At 45.3% G+C, this 8,536-nt stretch overlaps 1 protein-coding gene and 1 non-coding gene across 21 annotated transcripts in view; one reads left to right on the forward strand and one right to left on the reverse strand.

The window, feature by feature from the left end:
• PPP6R3 (protein phosphatase 6 regulatory subunit 3) overlaps positions 1–5,481 on the reverse strand; it is a 67,260-nt gene extending 61,779 nt beyond the window's left edge. For 8 of the 20 annotated variants that reach the window (XM_075094407.1, XM_075094404.1, XM_075094410.1 and 5 more), the window contains exon 1: positions 5,339–5,471. The gene's annotated coding sequence lies outside the window, so the exon portion shown is untranslated. Of the gene's footprint in view, positions 1–5,338 lie in introns of all 20 variants that reach the window. The other 12 variants (XM_075094408.1, XM_075094397.1, XM_075094396.1 and 9 more) reach the window with 7 other exon arrangements.
• A 503-nt stretch (positions 5,482–5,984) lies between these two features.
• TRNAA-AGC (transfer RNA alanine (anticodon AGC)) lies at positions 5,985–6,057 on the forward strand. The gene has a single exon. It is a non-coding gene; the product is annotated as a tRNA-Ala (tRNA).
• Positions 6,058–8,536: the final 2,479 nt, after the last annotated feature.

Here is an 8,536-nt window from a genome sequence, read left to right on the forward strand (position 1 = left end):
ACTACTTGGAATCGTATTAACTTGTTTTTGATTAATTTATCAGTTAGGGCACTACTACAAGTGAGAAGTATGCATCACCTAACCAGGGACTAGGGTCTTATGCATAGGTTTACAGAAAGTGTCTTCCTCTCCACTATTAGTTTGGGAAATAATGAGATTCATTCCTAAAACCTCTATAAGTTAAACCTGCACAATAGAATCTGACTTTATATACTTGGATCCAGTTAGAAGTTCTGCCTATGGTCACTGAAGGAAGGGACTGTGCCACTGCATAGCAGGGGTAAAAGAAGCCTAGGATACTCTTGAAATATAGTAACAATGAGAACACTTTTAGTCCTGGAATTGCTATATTCTAGAACATATTTAATAAACTGAGGAAAAAATACACTAGTTTTTACTTAAAAAAAAAATGGCATTTTCCATCCTCAATCCCAACCATGTTTTGTTACCAAACTAGAAATCACATGGCCTTTTCAGGATCCTCACCCAGGACCTGTTTGGTCATCATAAAAAGGCTTATGTTTAACATTATCTTTTGGCACAACTGACAAGAGTTGGCCTACAGTCTTTGACTGCTTATTTTCCAGAAGAGCCAGTGGACACAGGATGGAGACCACTAGGCTATATACTTCATGTTCCTTGCAGATGCACAACTTAGACTGTATATAAACACTTGGCGTCATCTCATTAAAAATGAAATGGGAATGCTCTCAAAAATTCCGCCAAGGAAACTAACCCTCAAATCTCACTATGGGGTGGGTTATGCTTGTGCATACATACATGTTTTTTACTCATTTCCACCTCCCTTCATATCTTTAACCAAATCCTCACTACCAATTTCATAGATGATCTTAGCTGTTTTGCCAAGATGCCTAACAACATATTCAATATGTTGCTGAACATGAGCCAGCAGTGCGGCCAAGGCGGCCAACAGCATCCTGGCTTGTATCAGGAATAGTGTGGCCAGCAGGGGTAGGGAAGTGATTGTGCCCCTGTACTTGGCACTGGTGAGGCCACATCTCACATACTGTGTTCAGTTTTGGGCCCCTCACTACAAGAAACACATTGCCCTTCTCTGGACACGCTCCAGCAGCTCAAGGCAGCTGATGAAGGGTCTGGAGAACAAGTCTTATGAGGACAGGTTGAAGGAACTGGGGATATTTGGTCTGGAGACGAGGAGGCTGAGGCAAGGCCTTATCACTCTTTACAGCTTAAAGGAGGTTGTAGCAAGGTGGGTGTTGGTCTCTTCTCCCAAGTAACTAGCGATAGAACGAGAAGAAATGGCTTCAAGTGCCATCAGGAGAGGTTTAGATTGGATATTAGGAAAAATCTCTTCACCAAAAGGGCTGTCAAGCATTGGAACAGGCTGCCCAGGGAAGTGGTTAAGTCACCATCCCTAGAGGTATTTCAAAGACATGTAGGTGTGGCACTTAGGGACATAGCGTAGTGGTGGATTTAGCAGTGTTAGGTTTATGTTTGGACTCGATCTTAAGGATCTTTTCCAACCTTACCGATTCTATACACCACCACTCCAGCAGAGTGTATTACGGCTTCATAGTTCCATACAGCTGTACGTTGAGGTCCTTTTGGTATTCTTTTCCACTGCGGGCATGCGACATATTTCATAGATTCTGGCACTAAGCATCCCATTTTAAGCCTCATGGAAGAGGAAAAGATACATTCATTTAACAGGATTAGGGGGATGAGTATACAGAGTAACTGCAAGAAGAAAGAATAGTCAGAGGGGTGGGTCATTGGGAACTTTTTCACCCATTCCAAATCACATATACCACCTCAAACAGGCTTCTTGGCACTTCATTAAATAAACAAAGATCATAAAGAGTTTTCTATTTTACAGTAACAGATTTTTTCCCAATATTGTGTGAAGAACTATTCTACAAACAAGCAAGCTGTTAACAGCTTATACCAAATGTCTTCCTGATCCTAGCAATTCAGTCTATCCCGTTTCCTGAGAAGTGTCCCAAGCTAGCTATAGAGCTGCATATAATATCCAAGAGTAGAAAAACATTTTACTTTAGTTGCTTAGTAGCATATGGTTTCTAAAACAGATGCTGGCACCCTGACACACCACAAAAACACAATTAAACATGCTAGACAAAGCTTTCAACACTATGTTCACATTCTCTACATATTTTCTGATTGATCTTTCAGGCTTGCCTCCCACCCAAAAAAATATACCAGGATCAAATGTGATCACCAAATAGTTTACAGAGTTCTTTGCTCTCTTCCTCCAACTTGACAAAATAAGATGAGACAAACAAGACATTATTTCTCATTTATCCCTACTTGCTTTATTATTGTGGAAAGTTTTGCCAAAACTAATGGCTCCAGATCTTGCTCTTAGGACAACCCAATCACACATCTGGTCTTCTAGAATTTGGATGTGGTGTCTACTTTGAGGTAATACATTACTCCTAAATCTGGCACTGAAACAACAGAGTACACAGCAATCTTTAGGGTCAGAGATGAAGGTGCTACTATGAGAGCCGAATCTAGATGGTAGACAATATGTTTAAGACATCCTACCTTACTACAGAAACAGATCGCTAAGCTCATACTAGTGCCTCTTCTGTCCAAGCAGAAAAGCTGTTTCCATCATAACTTCCAAAGGCCATAAATTAACACAGTTAGGTGTGAGAAGTGAATATGCAAGCCTCCTACTAATGAATATATTGTGTAGTATGCTGGAACACTGAAAGTGAACACTCAAAGTGTCTTATTTCAATATACTGATACAGAGTGATCTTAACTGCAGTTTTAATATTTCAAGGCTTTTTAAGCTCTTTGACAAAAGGGGACATCAATGGAGAGAAAGGAAATTGGGAGACAGTTCTTCAAAGGGTTTCTCCCTTCTGACTGTTTCAATCCCATACTGGTTGTTTTTCAGTCAGCTCTTTTGCGTTTCATAGTACATGCATTTCAAGCTTAAGCTGAGTAGAGAAGCAAAGCTGTTGAGACATAACAAGACAGTCCCCTCTATAACCATCTGTTAATACCAACTACATACATAATTTTCTGCTTTAATACTGCTAAATTCGGATTCCGTTCTATTAATTCACTTGAATTTCACACTTAGAAAATCATCTTATTGGTATATGGGCCACAGCATCACCTCTGTTAAGCGCCAGAGAAGGGTTCTGAAGGAAACAGTCACATTTTCTCACTTTAGCAAGTCAACAGAAGTAGAGCAAACAGTTTCCAAGCAGTATTGCGAAGAGAGATACAAACTATTTAATATCTTTAATTCCATAAGGGAATAATAATGGCTAGTTGATTTATACTTAAAAGAATCCAAAGATATGGCAGTCACAGCATTTTATATATAAATCTAACTTGCTTGCAAGGAAGCTATAATGCACTGCCTTAAAGACATTCCTGTTAAACAGGCTGCTTTTCCCAAGTTTCTAAACTACAACTTCCACTTTAACTCAGTGTTTCCCTTAAGTTCATTGTAAACAGGCCTCTTCAGCAATTCTTCTGGCCAAAATAAAGTCTTCTAGTAGTATTAGAAGATAAATTACTTTAGTAACTCAGGAAGTGCAGGACTCAATACTGCATAGGCATTCTGCTTTTCACACAGAAAGCAAATGAGAAGCATCACCTACGTTCAAGCAATATCATAGATGGAGGAAACAAATTACTTAGGTGAACAAGTACTTAGAACTACAAACTGTCAAGAAATAAATGCGGACTGGATATCAAATTTGCATTAAGTCTCATTAATAAGTTATATATTGAAAGATAAGCCTGTAGTGTTCTTTTATATTTGTATAATAAAGACTCTTGCAAGTTACAATTAGCCCATGCCTCACTACTGAAAATATAAATAACACAGAGCTAAGCAACTACACACTCTTACTACAATGTTGTACCAAAAATACACACTGCCGTTCAAATAACTGCAGTAATCTATTTGGAAAACTGAAACAGGGAGACTTCCCATCTTTCAGCATTTCAGAAAAAATATAAAGCAGCACACATGTATTTATGCAGTTCACAAGGTACTTTATATACCACCTGGAAATTTTAAACCAGCTTAATATTCATCAGTGTACAGTGTTAGAGTACATTTAGACTCCTTCCACCGAAGGAGATTTTAAACTTAAGTAATATCACTAGCAGTAATACAACCTTTCATTTTTAAGTTGTCAACACCTCACAAGGAACAGTTCCTAGAGCTATCCACCCACTTCTAAGTTTTCTGTATTCTTCCACTCAGAGCACTTTTTAAAATAGCAACACACCTATTCAAAGTATCCTGCTGTTCCAACTTAAATAACGTTTATCCTGACAAAGATGATCTTTAGCCCCAGTTGTATTTGTCATACAAGACACAAAACTACAACACTAATTCCTTCTTACACTTCAAGAAGTTCTTGGCAACTAAAGCAAAACAAAACCAATAGAACTGGCAGATTCAAAGTCAGATTTTGCCAAATGTATTTAACAGCAGTTAAAGCTTACCCAAACACTGCTATGCTCTTAAAAATATTCTAATTGAAAGAAGCTGCCTTGTTAAAAAGTACAAACAAACACTTACAACCTACCCCCCCAAAAGAAACAAACAAAAAAAAAAGATTTTAAAAAGGGCAGTGCCCTCACAGAAATACTGAGACGCTAATTTTAAAGAATAAAAGTGAATGCAAAATTAGCTATCAGCGAAGCTTATCTGTTTCATTAGCCGAAAAATAGCAGTAACCAGAATAAAGTTCTGTAAGTTACAGCAGCAGCACAAGTGCCTGCCGGGAGACGGAGCAGCGCAGGCCGCTTCCCCCATCTCGACAAAACACCCAGTTCAGAGCCCCTCCGGTCCACCGGGGAACGACGCGCCGCCCGCCACCCCCCGCCGCTCCGCCCCGCGCCGCGCCCGGCCGCCAGCACCCCGCGCCCGAAAGCTGCGGTGGAAGGGCAGCGGCCTCCCTACCCCCCCGGCCGGCTCCCCACCCGGGGCGAAGCGACACAGACGCCAGGAGGCGGCTCCGGAGCAGCTGCCAGAGAACCGAGCGTCACGACCGCGGGAAGAAAGAGGCGGCGGGCGGGCAGAGCTGCCTCCGGAGTGGCGCGGGCCTTCCCCGCCGCGCCCAGGCCCGCGGCACCCCGCGGGACACCGCGCCTGGCCCGGGGACCGCGGGCTCAGAGGGGGCGTGTGAAAGGGGGACTCCGCGCACAGCAGCCCCCGGCCTGGCCACGCCAGGCCCTACATGAGGAGCGTCCGGAGCCCCCCGCGCGGAGGTGAGCCAGGCCCCAGCCGCCACCGGAGCGCCGGCCCACTCCCGAAGCGGTAGCGGGGAGAGCTCGCCGCTATCGTGGCCCGTACCTCGGCAAGCGCGTCCTCCCCCGCCACAGGCCCCCGGCTGCCTCCACTCAGGCGGGAAAGCCACCGCTCGCCACCATCACCGACGCTCCAAGATGGCGGACATATCAGCTCCTGCGAGCCCTCCTCTCGCTCCGCCCCACTTGCCAATCATATGGCCCCGACACCACCCTCCTTCTCGGCTCGCCCCTTTCTATTGGGCGGTGTGCGGAACCCGGCCTCTCACTGGCAGTCCGGCGGGTGTCAGTCACTCAGCTACGCGACTGCAACAGGGTTGAAAGGGGATGGGGACGGGCTCTCGGCTTCCTGCTGGCCAGTCAACGCAAGGGGCGGGTGCATCTCGCTTCCCAACTTAGCAACAAGGTAACGTCACCCTGACAGACATTTCCCTCGCCCAATAGAAGGAGCAGGTTCCTTTTAAAAATAAACCCTTTGCACCCAATCCAGAGCTGAGGCGCTCGGAGCCGGCAGGAGGCCGCGGCAGGAGGGGATGGGAGCTTGTGGTGTCAATCTCCCCGTAGCCTTACCCCTGCGCCTCGCCATTGGCCAGCCCGTGGAGCCACGCCCCTCGGGGGGCAGTGCGGGCGCCAAACTGCCTGACAACAAGCCGGCGGCGCGCGGGGAGGGGGTGGGAATGTGCTAGTGAGGAGGGGAATTAGCTCAGATGGTAGAGCGCTCGCTTAGCATGCGAGAGGTAGCGGGATCGATGCCCGCATTCTCCACAAGCAGGACTTTTTCTTTTCTAAGCCTCCTCCGATTGAAAACTCGCGTGATAAGCAGTTTAACAGGTGGCTTCGCGTGCCTCACAACTGGCAAAGAAAACCACCCACGATGCAGTCTTTCTTTGTTATGGAGGCATGAACATATTCCAGCCAGTCAGGGTACCTGCTGCCTTCCCTTATGAAGCCTCATATATTACCTCTGCCCAAAATGGTGGTGACCCCTCTTGCTGCTGGCCCCTAACCCTCAGAGCAGCCATCCAAGTTTCAAAATATCACTGGCAGGATGACATCCCCATCCCTGGAGGACACCACCCAGCTGTGGTCAATAGCCCTTCACCTGTAGACAGCAAAGCTGGTTTTGGTGGGCTTTTGCCTGTTTTCAAGGTGGTTTTGACTAGTTTTCACTGTGTGTGGCTCTTGAAGAGCTGGGGTGGACTGCTGGTTAAAGGCAGCACCATCAGCAAAGTGGGGGGTGCCAAAAATGTCTGGTTGCACCCTGGGGCAGCAATACTGGCCTGGTCGCCACCTGCAACTATTTTTGGTCCCCCTCCCCAGACCCACCTTGGTTTTGGGTCCCCCTCCCAGGGGGAGGGATTGTGCAGCTGAAGGCGGCTCTGTTGAGCCTGAGCCACCATGCCTCCTGACCCAGCATGGCAGTTCTGCCCTTCACATTTTGTGTGCTTGTTTGTGTTAAAGTTTAGGGTTGTCGATGATGGTTATGTATATAAAATGTCTGCCTATCTGTGATTTAAGGTGTGTGGAGGGGCCACCACGCAGAGAGGGGAGTCACCTCCTAGAGCAAAGGGAGACAGCCTGTCTGCAAGTCCCAGCTCCCACACCTCCTGTCTTCTCCACATCTCTTCCCAATATAGTAACAGAGCCAGGAAAGCCTGTTGTTTTCCTTATCAGTTGACATCATGGACCTGTAAAACACCCTTTCTCGGAGGCTTGCTCCATCAGGGCACTGAGGCACCGTGACAGCGTAGCATTAGCAGCTTTTCATCAATGTGTGCAAGCAAGTAGCTGAAGGGTGTATGGTGCAATCCAGGCTCACCAGAGCTAATTTTCCATCATGCTAGCATTTGCCTTGCTCATTATGAGGGTAGCATGTACTTTCTGTGAACGGTGGCAGAGAGCTCTGTTTTGTAATGGGTAAGTGTTGGGTTGATGGTTGGACTTGATGATCCTAGAGGTCTTTTCCAACCTTAATGATTCTATGATTCTAAGTGTGAATCATGCAAGAGGTGATTTTTTTTTTTTTGTATTTACATATACTTGTTCTGACAGTTACTGGTCATAATATGCTTAAGAAGAGGAATAGGTATGTCATAGTGAAGGCAAGTATTTATTTACAATGGGGGAAGAAACAACAGAGCTGAAAGGATAGTTTAGTGATAGGGCAGTTCTTGCAGGCACCTCACGTGAGCACATTAAAACTGCAGGGTAGCACAGATCGCTGTGTTTATTTCATTTACTAAAGGAAGGGGAAAGTAATACATTTCCTTGACTTCATTGTGGATCAGCAATCTAGGATAAAGCAACTCCACTTTGAATAATGTACCTTCACATCTTTCACCTGCTCATCTGACATACAAATTTAAGCTCAGTACAGATGTACTTACATTTTACCGCAAATCAGTGAGCAAGTCATCAAATCTGCTCCCATTAAAACAAAATTATGGGTATTACAAAGAGACATAAATATTGAGGTGCTGCTGCAGAGAGCAGCATCTCTTTCAGGAGGGAAAAACAGTGAGTAAAGCAAGACACAGGCTCAAATCTTGGGCTGCAAGAGTAGGTTCTTAATGGGAGCCTTTCTCTGCATAAAACATCTTCAAGTTGTTTTGTGGGAAAAGGGAAGATGTAATAGGTAAAGCTGTGTGCTTATCTTTCTGTGTGTACCCTCCTTTTCAGAGTAAGGACTGAATTTTGCCTGCAGATCAGAGGGAATCCACATCTTCCACTTCACACAGGCGTTGTGTTCAGGAACTTTAAAGTAGGATGTAAACTACTTGGGGTTCCTCTGGTTTTTATTGCTTTAAATCCAGAAAGGCAGGTTAAGATGATTGCTTCTGAAGAAAAGGTAGCGATCAGATTTGTAATAGCTGCAAACAGGCTAACATGTCCTGGCCTTTGTGCTTTGTCCAGGCACTCACACAGCAGAAACTCTTGCCAGCTGCTCAGGTGCTTGGTTTCATAATGCCTATTGCATAAAAGGCTGGACATGGCATCAGCTTTCTTTTTGTTCCTACGTCTTTCCTACCAGTTGACTAAGCTTTGGCTCCTGTGCTTTCTGTAGGCATTACTGGTTCTCCCAAAGATTGAGTCACAGAATGCTTTACCCTACTAAGAGCAATCCTTGCTCATGTTACCCTTCAGCATACGACGGCACATCCTTATTTCACAAAACCTCTGTGAACAGAAGCCCTCCCCAAGCTGTGGGCCCAGTGGGTTGCTTCCATTAGAAGATTGTTGGCTG

The sequence above is a fragment of the Phalacrocorax aristotelis genome, chromosome 5 (assembly GCF_949628215.1).
Source record: "Phalacrocorax aristotelis chromosome 5, bGulAri2.1, whole genome shotgun sequence".
In the NCBI taxonomy this organism is placed as follows: domain Eukaryota; kingdom Metazoa; phylum Chordata; class Aves; order Suliformes; family Phalacrocoracidae; genus Phalacrocorax; species Phalacrocorax aristotelis.